The sequence below is a fragment of the Eurosta solidaginis genome, chromosome 4, assembly GCF_040869045.1.
Source record: "Eurosta solidaginis isolate ZX-2024a chromosome 4, ASM4086904v1, whole genome shotgun sequence".
In the NCBI taxonomy this organism is placed as follows: domain Eukaryota; kingdom Metazoa; phylum Arthropoda; class Insecta; order Diptera; family Tephritidae; genus Eurosta; species Eurosta solidaginis.
Window position 1 is genome coordinate 211,060,443 of NC_090322.1, and position 13,753 is coordinate 211,074,195.

The 13,753-nt window shown below is 37.2% G+C and overlaps 1 protein-coding gene across 1 annotated transcript in view; it reads right to left on the reverse strand.

The window, feature by feature from the left end:
- LOC137250944 (uncharacterized) overlaps nt 1–13,753 on the reverse strand; it is a 366,851-nt gene that overhangs the window by 177,838 nt on the left and 175,260 nt on the right. The window lies entirely within an intron of this gene.

Genomic DNA, 13,753 nt, shown 5'->3' on the forward strand with positions numbered 1-13,753 from the left:
TCCGTTCCTGTACCAAATATTGCATGCCCCCTCAAACAATTACAGAGATATGGCGAATTTAAATATTTGTTTCACTCCCACTCTCATTCATCCTACCACTCGCGCTTCCACTATCAAGTCCTCTTCCATCTCAATAACCTCATATATAGAATTTATATATCAAATATTGTATACCCCCTTAAGATAATTACATATACATACATATATAGCGAATTAAAATTTTTAATTCACTTTTACTCGGATTTTCATTCTCATTTTCACATCCACCCTCACTTCAGCTTTCACTCCTTCTACCTAACCTCATTACGGAAAATATATACCGAAGCAAATATAGCGTGTTTAAAATTATTGTAACGAATTCAAGCAACAGTGAAATTTTCGTCAAGATCTGTTGAGTACTTTGGACGCTCATGAGTTACACACACACACACTGCGATCATCTGCGAAGCTCAAAACAGATATAAATGACACACACATATACCCATTTGCATATGTGGGCATGGTATTGCCCACTTTTCCAAAAACTCTAACATATAAATGTATAGGGTACAAATATTCAATTATAATTTGCGGCAAATAGACCCTGATTTTCGACAAAATGAAATTATTATTGGCTGTGGGCGTGGCACCACTCACTTTTTTGAAATTTTTGTATGGCCAGCAAAATACCGGGTGACCACGTGAACCTACCATGAAAATGGGTTAGGTACTTTGGACGCCTATAAAACATGCACACACACACCTCCATTTTTATACTCAATTGAGCAGAGCTCGCAGAGTATAACAACTTTGATTGGATAACGGTTGGTTGTACAGTTATAAAGCAATCGAGATAGATATAGACTTCCATATATCAAAATCATCAGTATCGAAAAAAAATTTGATTGAGCCATGTCCTTCCGTCCGTCCGTCCGTCCGTCCGTCCGTTAACACGATAACTTGAGTAAATTTTTAGGTATCTTGATGAAATTTGGTACGTAGGTTCCTGGGCTATTTAAAATGAACGAAATCGGACCACAACCACGCCCACTTTTTCGATTTCGAAAATTTCGAAAAACACAAAAAGTGCGATAATTCATTACGAAAGACGGACAAAGTGATGAAACTTGGTAGGTGAGTTGAACTTATGACGTAGAATAGAAAATTAGTAAAAATTTGAACAATGGGCGTGGCCCACTTTTAAAAGAAGGTAATTTAAAAGTTTTGCAAGCTGTAATTTGGCAGTTGTTGAAGATATCATGATGAAATTTGGCAGGAACGTTACTCCTATTACTATATGTATGCTTAATAAAAATTAGCAAAATCGGAGAACCACCACGCCGACTTTAAAAAAAATTTTTTTTTAAAGTCAAATTTTAACAAAAAATTTAATATCTTTACAGTATATAAGTAAATTATGTCAACATTCAACTCCAGTAATGATATGGTGCAACAAAATACAAAAATAAAAGAAAATTTCAGAATTTGGTAGGGGCTTAGATTCTATGACGATAACTGTTTTCTGTGAAAAAGGGCGGAATCGGTTGAAGCCACACCCAGTTTTTATACACAGTCGACCGTCTGTCCTTCCGCTCGGCCGTTAACACGATAACTTGAGCAAAAATCGATATATCTTTACTAAACTCAGTTCACGTACTTATCTGAGCTCACTTTGTATTGGTATAAAAAATGGCCGAAATCCGACTATGACAACGCCCACTTTTTCGATTTCAAAAATTACGAAAAATGCCATAATTCTATACCAAATACGAAAAAAGGGATGAAACATGGTAATTGGATTGGTTTATTGACGCAAAATATAACTTTAGAAAAAAACTTGGTAAAATGGGTGTGACACCTACCATATTAAGTAGAAGAATGAAAAAGTTCTGCAGGGCGAAATCAAAAGCCTTTGGAATCTTGCCAGGAATATTGTTCGTGGTATTACATATAAAATAAATTAGCGCTACCCGACAGATGATGTTCTGGGTCACCATGGTCCACATTTTGGTCGATATCTCGAAAACGCCTTCACATATACAACTACCACCACTCCCTTTTAAAATACTCATTAACACCTTTCATTTGATACCCATATCGTACAAACAAATTCTAGAGTCAGCCCTGGTCCACCTTTATGGCGATATCCCTAAATGGCGTCCATCTATAGAACTATGGCCCACTCCCTCTTAAAATACTCTTTAATACCTTCCATTTCATACACATGTCATACAAACACATTCCAGGTTTACCCTAGGTTCATTTTCCTACATGGTGATTTTCCCTTATTTTGTCTCCAAAGCTCTCAGCTGAGTATGTAATATTCGGTTACACCGAACTTAGCCTTCCTTACTTGTTATTTATAAGATTTATGGGTCTTTATATTCTTCAAGCTTCTGACTATGTGGCTGACAATTTGTATGCATAACGGTACATTTTGCGGTCAATGGTAACTCGTATGTCAACTTTTTTATAATCAGTTTGGATTCAAAATAAATTAACAAAAAAACATGTATTAGTTTAAAAATATGTTAATTAGAAGAAACAAAAAAGGAAAGTAAAAAATTTTCAGTGGAAGAATTAACCACTCACAGCTCTTCTAAACAGTAAATCACTTCTTTGTTTCTACATGTCTATTTCTAGCATTCTTTCAATTTCCTTGTTCGAGATTTGCTGTATAAATTTTACTTATAGTATGTCTCCACGTACAGCTTTTAATTTTAGAATTTATTTAATCTCATATTTTAAGCTGACTGGCTCCACTGTAGTTTTATTTGACGTTAAATTTTTTCATATTGAAAAAAAAAAAACAATGAATTGGGACATCATGCACAGTTTCAATTTTTCTGAAGTTTCTCAGCCACCAAAAAAATTTGCATTTTCGATCCAAACACATACATTTTCATATGTTCCATAAAGCAAAAACCATGGTGGAATCACCAGGTCCCTGCAAAAATCATTGGATCATGTGGTCCACTGGAGTACTTACCATTATACTCCACTGTAATGCAGAAATGGACCAACTCATGTTTCTACACGAACATATTGTAAGCCGAGCATTGCTCGTTTTTAACGATTGTAATCACTACACGATGTTTATTGGACTGTGGGTACTCCATGGATTACTCTGATGTAATGCGCAGCTGGAGTATATGGTCCAGTCCTAGGACATCGCAATGTTAATTGGACCATATTTTTTGTATGAATTGTGGTTAATTTTGGAGCACTCGGTTGGTCCATAGCGAGTACTCCATACATGCATGCATGGAGTACTCGCGATTTTTGCAGGGGTGAAGTAAATAAAAAAAGACAGCAGATGTACGATGTTTCGAAGGTCAGAAGAGGGTAAATTTTTTACCCGCTTTGAAAAAATAGGAGTAGAAAAATTCATACCTTGCTACGAAAGCCATTACAGAAACTCATTTCTTCAGCATATCAGTGCCACCTAACGCCAATGCAAAACGGAATACAAAGGACCGAGCTGTTCAAACACGGAGCTGAATATGTTCGGACGGGCGCATTCTTCCAGATTGGAGTTCTAGTGTGCTCTGCCCAATCCATAGAATATGCGATTCGGAAACTGTGCTAATTACAACAGAATCATTCAGCTCAATATCATGTATATGTTTCTACCGCATTGCACTAAAGATTAAAACGCAAAGTCAACGAGCGCAGCCTGGCAAGACTACTCAGCTGGAGTAGACTCACAATAAGAGAACTGTTCAGCACTATATTTTGTCGACTTCTCTAAGCAGCTTTTGACACCACGAAAAGGAGTTTAGCAACACCATTAGCGCTGTAATCGTTAGGAAGAATCCCTCCGAGCCATTTGAAATCAAACTCGGCTTCAGACAAAGCGGTGGTACAATCTTTATATGTATATTTAAGAAGTGGATGTGTATGTACTGATGTGCGATTCTCTTGAAATTTAGTACAGGGGTACCTCCTTGACAAGCTTATTACTTTCTTTCCGGGAAGTGGACCAGGGACCGCCCTTTATATTCCAAAAATCTTATTTATGAGAGATACTCCTTGACCATGTTCAAAAACTTTTCATTCCGGGTAATGGGCCAGGCGCCGACTAATTCTAAAAAATCGTTATTGTGGAACAATATGCTTGCAATTTGGTACAGGGGTAACTCCTTGACTAGTTTAATATTTGAAAAACGTTTATTTTTGGAAATTGGGCCATGGATTGACCTATTCCAAAAAAATCTTTTTTACTTTGCGTTTTCTTTCAAATTTGTTATCTCGCCTGGGTAAATATTTGGAAAATATTTCTTGGAAAATATCAGGGGCGAATTATTCTACTAAATCTTTTGTATGATACCATTTTCTTGAAATTTTGTTTTAAAAAATACTCTTTTTGCCTAGGTTAATATTTTGGGATACATTTTTATGCATGAAATTAGTTTGTTTGCCGCAGCAACGTGGCAGGTAATAGCCGGTTTATTATGAGATCGGACAGTGTCTGGCTTTTGCTGATAATAGTGATATCATTGGCCTTAAGAACTTGGTGTATCTGGGAGAAATCAAATGGAGAATAACTGTTACCAACAAAAGTAAAGTCCTCTCGACGAACAGAAGTTAAGCTCTACGAATCGTTTACTTCACCTATCCTAACGTGGTGCTCAGAGTCATGGATGGTTTCGAGGGACGATGGGATGGCCCAAGGAGTGTTGTAGAGAAAAGGTTTCCGTAAGATGTATGATCCTAACCGTAATGCCGAAGCATGTATCGAAGGTGGTATAATGAGGACCTGTATGAGCCTTATGCATAAAATTAATAAAAAATAAATTAATACTTGGCGCGATTTACATCCGAAAAGATTAAGGTCGAGCTTCTCCACCAATTTGGGTTGGGCTCCTTTAACTTTTTCCTATAGATCGGCGGGAGGGGACCTACATGCGCTTTGCCGACTCCGATCGGCATCTGCAAAGCAGATTAATTTTCAAAGAGAAGCTTTTTATTGCAGAAGTATACGCGGAGTGTTTGCCAAATCACTGCTGAGGGGCGACCCCGCTTAAAAAAAACTTGTTACCAAAATTTCGATGTTACTTTGCCAGGAACTTGAACCCAGGACCTTCGGTGTGGTAGGCGGAGCACGCTACCACCACACCACCGCGACCACCACGCGGGATAGTAGCTAAGTATATAATTGTCGTAAGGAGTTGGCGTATGCTGATAATATTAGTATCATTGTCGTAAGGACTTGGCCTATCTGAGAGCCCGCATTAACAGCGAAAACAAAGTCAGCCTAGCTATCGAAAGGAGAATAAATCTTAACAAGTGCAACTTTGAACTGAATATGCAATTTAAAATTTAAAGTTTTATCGACTAAGACATATTGCCTGCCCGGATGTATGATTCGGAATCAATGACGGTGTCGATGGACGGTGGGATGACCCTATGAATGTTCAAGAAAAAAGCTTTCGGAGAGCGTTGTGGTCCTGCCGGTTATGCCGAGCAAAGTAGCGAAGGTGGTGTAATGATGAGGTAGATGGGCTTTACATTGGCGAATCGTTCAGGCCTATAAAGTATTCATATCGGCAGCCGTGTTATTGGGAGCTGAGAAAAGAGAAGACATACACTGTATTGGAGGAGGCAGACAGAGGAAAGCATGATTTTAGTTGGTGCCTCTAAAGGTTTTTTATAGGTGTGGCAATTAAGCATTATTATGTCAGTTTCAATTTAAAAAAGAGCGAGAGTTTGAAAACTTCAAATGAGAATCATAATAAATAATGGCATACGTGATGGTTTTACTTAAATCATACCATAAATATACCAGAAATAGTTGAGTTGATGAGTTTCTGCTACACACTATTTATAAAGATTTTATTTTAGGTGAACTGACGTACTCATTAGTTTTGTCTTAAGCAGCCACATTTAAGCTCGGAAACAGTTGACAAATTTTATAAGCAGAGCGTGAACCTGAAAGACAGTAATGTTGTTGTTGTTGTAGCAATGTTTCACAGTAATCAGTAATCAATTTACAAGCTTAACAACACGTAAAACACATTTGCTGGTAATTTCGAATTTCATGATTTCATCGACAATTTACGCTAAAGTCAGACCAATGGCAAACCCAAAGCACAATTTAATGTAAAAAGGCGTTTAAAGAATTCTGAAAAAAATGTGTCACACCAACAAAAGAATGCACGAAATCAAGCTTGGCTTTATTTAATTTAACCAAAAACTTAAATTTTACGTCAGCCGCTATTATTTGCCAAGAATACAAATAAAGTATTTAACACGGCTAGCTGTTGGTGTCGAAAACCTAAGAAACAAGTAAGGAAGGCTAAGTTCGGGTGTAAACGAACATTACATACTCAGCTGAGAGCTTTGGAGACAAAATAAGGGAAAATCACCATTTAGCAAAATGGCTCTGGAATGTGTTTGTATGACATGGTTTTCAAATGGAAGGTATTAAAGAGTATTTTAAAAGGGAGTGGGCCATAGTTCTATAGGTGTACGCCTTTTCGAGATATCGTAATAAGGGTGGTCCAGGGGTGACTCTAGAATGTGTTTGTACGATATGGGTAACAAATTAGAAGTATTAATGAGGGTTTTAAAAGGGAGTAGCCCTTAGTTGTATATGTGAAGGCGTTTTCGATATATCGACCAAAATTTTTTTAAAGTGGGCGTGTTCGTCATCCGATTTCGCTAATTTTTATTTAGCACAAATATAGTAATAGGAGTAACGTGCCTACCAAATTTCATCATGATATCTTCACCGACTGCCAAATTACAGCTTGCAAAACTTTTAAATTACCTTCTTTTAAAAGTGGGCGGTGCCACACCCGTTGTCCAAAATTTTTCTAATTTTCTATTTTGCGTCATAGGGTCAACGCACCTACCAAGTTTCATCGCTTTATCCGTCTTTGGTAATGAATTATCGCACTTTTTCTGTTTTTCGAAATTTTCGATATCGAAAAAGTGGGCGTGGTTGTAGTCCGATTTCGTTCATTTTAAATACCAATCTGAGATGAGCGCCCAGTAACCTACATACTAAATTTCATCAAGATACCTCAAAATTTACTCAAGTTATCGTGTTTACAGACGGACGGACGGACATGGCTAAATGAATTTCGTTTTTCACCCAGATCATTTTGATATATAGAAGTCTATATCTATCTCGATTAGTTTATGCCGTTACGGATTACCGTTATGCGAACAAAGTTAATATACTCTGTGAGCTCTGCTCAGCTGAGTATAAAAATAGAGGTAGCAACGTCATAAAAAAATGTGTTACAAGTGAATGACCGAGTCATCAAAATTCGGGTTAAAATAACAAAACAAAAACGAGCAAAAGACTTGAAGAATCAAAACAACAACATAATACAAGTTTAAGATATCATTTTTTCTTCTTTTTATTTTTTCGTTAAGTTTTTCATTTATAAATTAGTGCTCAGGCATAATTTGAGCTCGTGCTGAGGTGGAGTCTAATAATTTCTATTAATTCTGCTAACCAGCCAGACTGGGCTAATTGGATCGAGGAATATTAATTTGCTCGCAACATTGTTTTAAATTTATATCATTATCAACAGCAGCAACTTTGAACTTTTGAATTTATAAAGAAAATTAAAGTCATATGCAAATACGTTTTTATTACGAAAAATACTAATATTTCTAAATTTGACGACTTGTTTGTCGATCTGCTATACGATCTTGCCATATTCTCATGAATGCATTCATAAATGTGTTTGTCGTTTACGTTTTTTTTTTTTTACGACACAAATTATTCGCCATCATAACCAAATTAGCATTAGAATAAGGCAGCAATACAAAGTATGATGTACAATTAATTGTTCCACTTTCGACCGCCTGCACGCGCATCCAAAGGTGCATCTTGACTGCCGAGCCAATTACGAAAACTTACACCCACACATCAGCGAATATTCACAGATCTACATAATTAGTGAACACGACGACTCGACAAGTTCGCTGGTGGTCATCTTATAAATTTACAAATAATTGTGCATTTTATATAAGGTTACTCGAAAGAAGAATATGAAGGATTACGCCATATTCCCTTAGCCGCCTAGGCGATTAGGCCCTTTGCGTCACCAGTTACGCCAGTAACAAATGTTTCCCGATAGCTGACACCATATGGACCAAGGTAGACCAAGCCTCCCTCCCTCTGCTAACATAGTGGTTAGGTCTCCCCCTTATGCTGCTCCCAAATACTGGTGTCAATAGGAACATTTTCTGAGCCGTAGCTATTTAGTGGTTCGCTTAAAGCGATCTAGAATGAGAAGCATTTGAACATTCACTATAAATGACCAAACCTTTTATGCAAATGTTTTGTTATATTACCAGGCTGGCCTTTCGCTGTTTATGACGATTCCTTAAAAATGAAGTCGACAAAGGGATTAAGCTTTTATCCAATCAAGAGGAATGCGCTTTGCTTTAGAGTTCATGCGATACACGTGTACACCAATGGTTCTAAAGTAGTGGAAGGAGTAGAATATGTGGTATACTGTGCTGAATTTCAGATCACTTTATTAGCAGTAACTGTGACCAAAGCAATAGAAACACTGCCAAATCTCACATAGCACGGCATCTAAAAGTGTGATAGACTGTAAGCTGGAAATGAAAAAACGTATGAGCAAATGGACGCATACCTCTAAGCTTTTAGCGTAGACGTTCCAATCCGATAAGAGAGCTGCACATAACAGAACCAAGTGCGGGGCTGCAAATGTCGCAGATCATATGCAGATCATGTGCAGGACCTGCGACCTTAGAGTTACAATTTTACTCTTATCACCAAAAGAGAGGACTGTAGACTAATTATGGGTATTCTGACTGAACATTTCGTTCTGCCGTCTTACGTTTTTAAAGCCTCGTCAGTGATAGAATAGGCCCTGACAGTAGTTTTCAGTTAAACCGTTGAGCAAACTTCTGGTTACACTAACGACTGAACACTCTAATAAGAGTTATTATCGGCGAAATCCCTTTTTATTAATCCAGCGCTACGAAGTTGACGGTAGTGATGACAGCTTTTGCATTCACGTGGACATCAACCCTATAGGCAGCGATAACTTCACATTAGGGCTACACATCTCTGGAACATGGCTTTAAATCTGATTAGGCCGACTGAAACGAGATTAAAAAGCATATTAATCTACCAGTGGAGATACGGCTCCGTAGAAAAACAAACCGTTCCGGTCCTTGAACCCAGGGCATTCGGTATATCAGGCGAATCCATAAGCTACATGGCGGCCAGCGTGGTGTGGTGGTAGCGTGCTCCGCCTATCACACCGAAGATCCTATGTTCAATTTCTGGGCAAGGAAACATCAAAAATTTGGACACAAGTTTTTTCAATTAAAAAAAGGTTTTTTATGCGGGCTCGCCCCTCGCCAGTGATTTGGCAAACACTCCGATTGTATTTCTTAATAAAAACTCATCTGCTTTGCAGATATTGTTCGGAGTCACAATTTTTACGCCCCGCTAATTTTTAGGAAAAATTAATATGAGCACAACGCAAATTGTAAGAGAAGCTCGGCCTGGATTGTCTTCGGAGCGTTATATCTTGCGTTGTATTTATTTATTTTACTTAGCTCAGATTAGGTAAATCTCGATTCAATTACTGCACATATGTGAAATTGTAACTTTTTCGGCAATAAAATTTCGTCAGTCAGACATCGAGGAAGTGTGGTCTCAGTGTTATTCTTATTGGAATACCAAGTTTAGTTTTGAATTCAGATTTTATCACCCTCTTAGATTCCCACAATAACCATAGGGTGAGACTTATTCAAAAAAGAGCTAACGTTTTTAACCAATTGGGCCGGAATCAAGTTTTCGCTACGCCAACGGGTCAAAAAAGGGACTGTTCCATGCAAGGGGAAGTTTTTCCCGACCACCTTACTGTCCTGGATTTAGTCCATCTTACTAATCCCGGCTTCTTGTCAGAGAGCTATGCATCTTATGCGTTCTATTTCCCTAGGGAAAAGACATGTAACTGCAAGAAGATGCTTTCGTCTTGTCACAGGAACATTGAGGTGTCGAGAAGGCAGACGAGCTTGCAAGAGCAGGGGAATGTTTCAACGCCACTAAAATAACCAAATCAACATGGCCGTCTTATGACGCTAACTCAGCAGGAGACTTTCCTGATTAGGTCACCAAACCAGCAGCTACTAAGTCAGATCAAGTATGTAGGCGAAGAAAGTACGTTTTACGACACCCTGTTTATGTTACACTATTGTCTGCGGAGTTCTTATGCAAATCTATCTACAATACTTGTTACTTGACTCAATTAGCGATATACATACATATATGTAGATTAGCTGTATTCATCTGCCGTAGTTCCAGCTCGCAGAAGTGAAATAATTTCACAAAAATATATTGGCTTTATTGTAATTTATTACAATTTATTATCAATTTGTAAGTCTGCTTTATATTTGCATACGAAGCTTGGCCCTAATTGTCGGCAATTACTCGAGATCTTCTATTAGTAACGTTAAAATACCTGAATGAAAGTTTTAATTCGAAGGCAGTTCGCTTCGGGGTTAATTCTCTCATTAACCTTTGAGCAATGAGTAAACTTGTGAAAATAACAATTAGCGCCTATTGAATAAACATAAGAAAATGTTTTGAATATTAGAATGTTAGCAACAATTTGTGAAATTGTTTTAACTTGCTGTTTGCTTTATAGTGTTACAAGTCTGCGCAATAATACATATACATATGGTTCTATTCTGAACTAATTTTTGTTCGAGTTATGGCTCCCGAAACATAGAAAATTGCTTAGTCATAAAACGAACGGTGCCACGCCCATTTTTTTTAAGTTGAATTTTTTCCCATTTATTGTTATAAATCCACTTGGGAAATGAAATACCATCGATATAAGGTCTTTTTGCAAAGATATAGCTTATTTTATACGTCCACGACCCTTTTAGAAATCTTTTATATAAAAGTGGGCGTGATCCTTAACCGATTTCGTTAATTTTTCTTCAAAGCATTCCCTATAGTAATGGCAACCTCTCTGCCGAATTCTGTTACGATAGGTTTAAGGATTTTTGATTTATAATTAATAATATTTGTAAAATTGATTTTATTACAAGTGGGCGGTGCCACGCCCATTTTCAAAAACAATTTTTTTTTCAAATTTTTATCAAGCGTCTCAATATCAGCCCACACGTCAAATTTCAACATTCTAGGTATATTATTTACTAAATAATCAGGGTTTTTGTGTTTTCCAAAATGTTATATATATAAAAAGTGGGCGTGGCTATCATCCGATTTCGCTAATTTTCAATACGAATCTATTCTGGGTCCAGATAAGCTCGTGTATTTGGTGAAGATATCTCAATATTTACTCAAGTTATCGTCTTAACGGATAGACAGACGGCGGGCGGATAGACGGACGAAGGGACATGGCTCAATCAAATTTTTTTTCGATACTGCTGATTTCGATATATGGAAGTCTATATCTACCTCAATTCCTTTATACCTGTACAAACAACCGTTATCCAATCAAAGTTATAATACCCTGTGTACAAATACAGCTGAGTATAAAAATATGCGTGAGTACCAAGTACTCATGAGCGTCGATATTCAGGTGCAAGACTAGACAACTAATGTTTTTAAATTAACTACAGCTCGAACAGTGGCTTAACTTAAACCGTAACAAATATAACTTTACCAGAAACTACTGTTTTCAGACGTTTTGCGACGATAACGAAAGTTATTGTTTTATCATCGGCGAATTACTGTTGTTAAATATTCAATAATTTTTATACTCAGTTGAGCAGAGCTCACAGAGTATATTAAGTTTGATTGGATAACGGTTGGTTGTACATATATAAAGGAATCGAGATAGATATAGACTTCCATATATCAAAATAATCAGGATCGAAAAAAAATTTGATTGAGCCATGTCCGTCCGTCCGTCCGTCCGTCCGTCCGTTAACACGATAACTTGAGTAAATTTTGAGGTATCTTGATGAAATTTGGTATGTAGGTTCCTGAGCACTCATCTCAGATCGCTATTTAAAATGAACGATATCGGACTATAACCACGCCCACTTTTTCGATATCGAAAATTTCGAAAAACCGAAAAGTGCGATAATTCATTACAAAAGACCGATAAAGCGACGAAACTTGGTAGATGAGTTGAACTAATGACGCAAAATAGAAAATTAGTAAAATTTTGGACAATGGGCGTGGCACCGCCCACTTTTAAAAGAAGGTAATTTAAAATTTTTGCAAGCTGTAATTTGGCAGTCGTTGAAGATATCATGATGAAATTTGGCAGGAACGTTACTCTTATTACTATATGTACGCTTAATAAAAATTAGCAAAATCGGAGAAGGACCACGCCCACTTTAAAGAAAAAAATTTTTTTAAAGTAAAATTTTAACAAAAAATTTAATATCTTTACAGTATATAAGTAAATTATGTCAAGATTCAACTCCAGTAATGATATGGTGCAACAAAATACAAAAATAAAAGAAAATTTAAAAATGGTCGTGGCTCCGCCCTTTTTCATTTAATTTGTCTAGGATACTTTTAACGCCATAAGTCGAACAAAAATTAACCAATCCTTTTGAAATTTGGTAGGGGCATAGATTTTATGGCGTTAACTGTTTTCTGTGAAAATGGGCGAAATCGGTTGATGTCACGCCCAGTTTTTATACACAGTCCTCCGTCTGTCCTTCCGCATGGCCGTTAACACGATAACTTGAGCACAAATCGATATATCTTTACTAAACTCAGTTCACGTACTTATCTGAACCCACTTTATCTTGGTATGAAAAATGAACGAAATCCGACTATAACCACGCCCACTTCTTCGATATCGAAAATTGCAAAAAATGAAAAAAATGCCATAATTCTATACCAAATACGAAAAAAGGGATGAAACATGGTAAGGTAAGGATTATTTTATTGACGCGAAATATAACTTTAGAAAAAACTTTATAAAATTGTTGTGACACCTACCATATTAAGTAGAAGAAAATGAAAAAGTTCTGCAGGGCGAAATAAAAAACCCTTAAAATCTTGGCAGGTATTACATATATAAATAAATTATCGGTATCCAACAGATGATGTTCTGGGTCACCCTAGTCCCCATTTTGGTCGATATCTGGAAAACGCCTTCACATATACAACTACCACCACTCCCTTTTAAAACTCTCATTAGTACCTTTAATTTGATACCCATATCGTACAAACTCATTCTAGAGTCACCCCTGGTCCACCTTTATGGCGATATTTCGAAAAGGCGAACACCTATAGAACGAAGGCCCACTCCCTTTTAAAAATACTCATTAACACCTTTCATTTGATACCCATATCGTACAAACAAAGTCTAGACTCACCCCTGGTCCAGAAAGGCCCACTCCCTCTTAAAATACTCATTAACTCCTTTCGTTTGATACCCATATTGCACAAACGAATTCTAGAGTCACCCCTGGCCCACCTTTATGGCGATATCTCGAAACGGCGTCCACCTATTGAACTAAGGCCCACTCCCTTTTAAAATACTCATTAACACCTTTCGTTTGATGCCCATATTGTGCAAACAAATTCTAGGGTCACCCCTGGTCCACCTTTATGGCGATATCTCGAAACGGCGTCCACCTATGGAACTAAGGATTACTCCCTTTTAAAATGCTCATTAATACCTTTCATTTGATACCCATATCGTACAAACGCATTCTAGAGTCAACCATGATCCACCTTTATGGCTATATCCCTAAATGGCGTCCACCTATAGAACTATGGCCCACTCCCTCATAAAATACTCTTTAATGCCTTTCATTTGATACA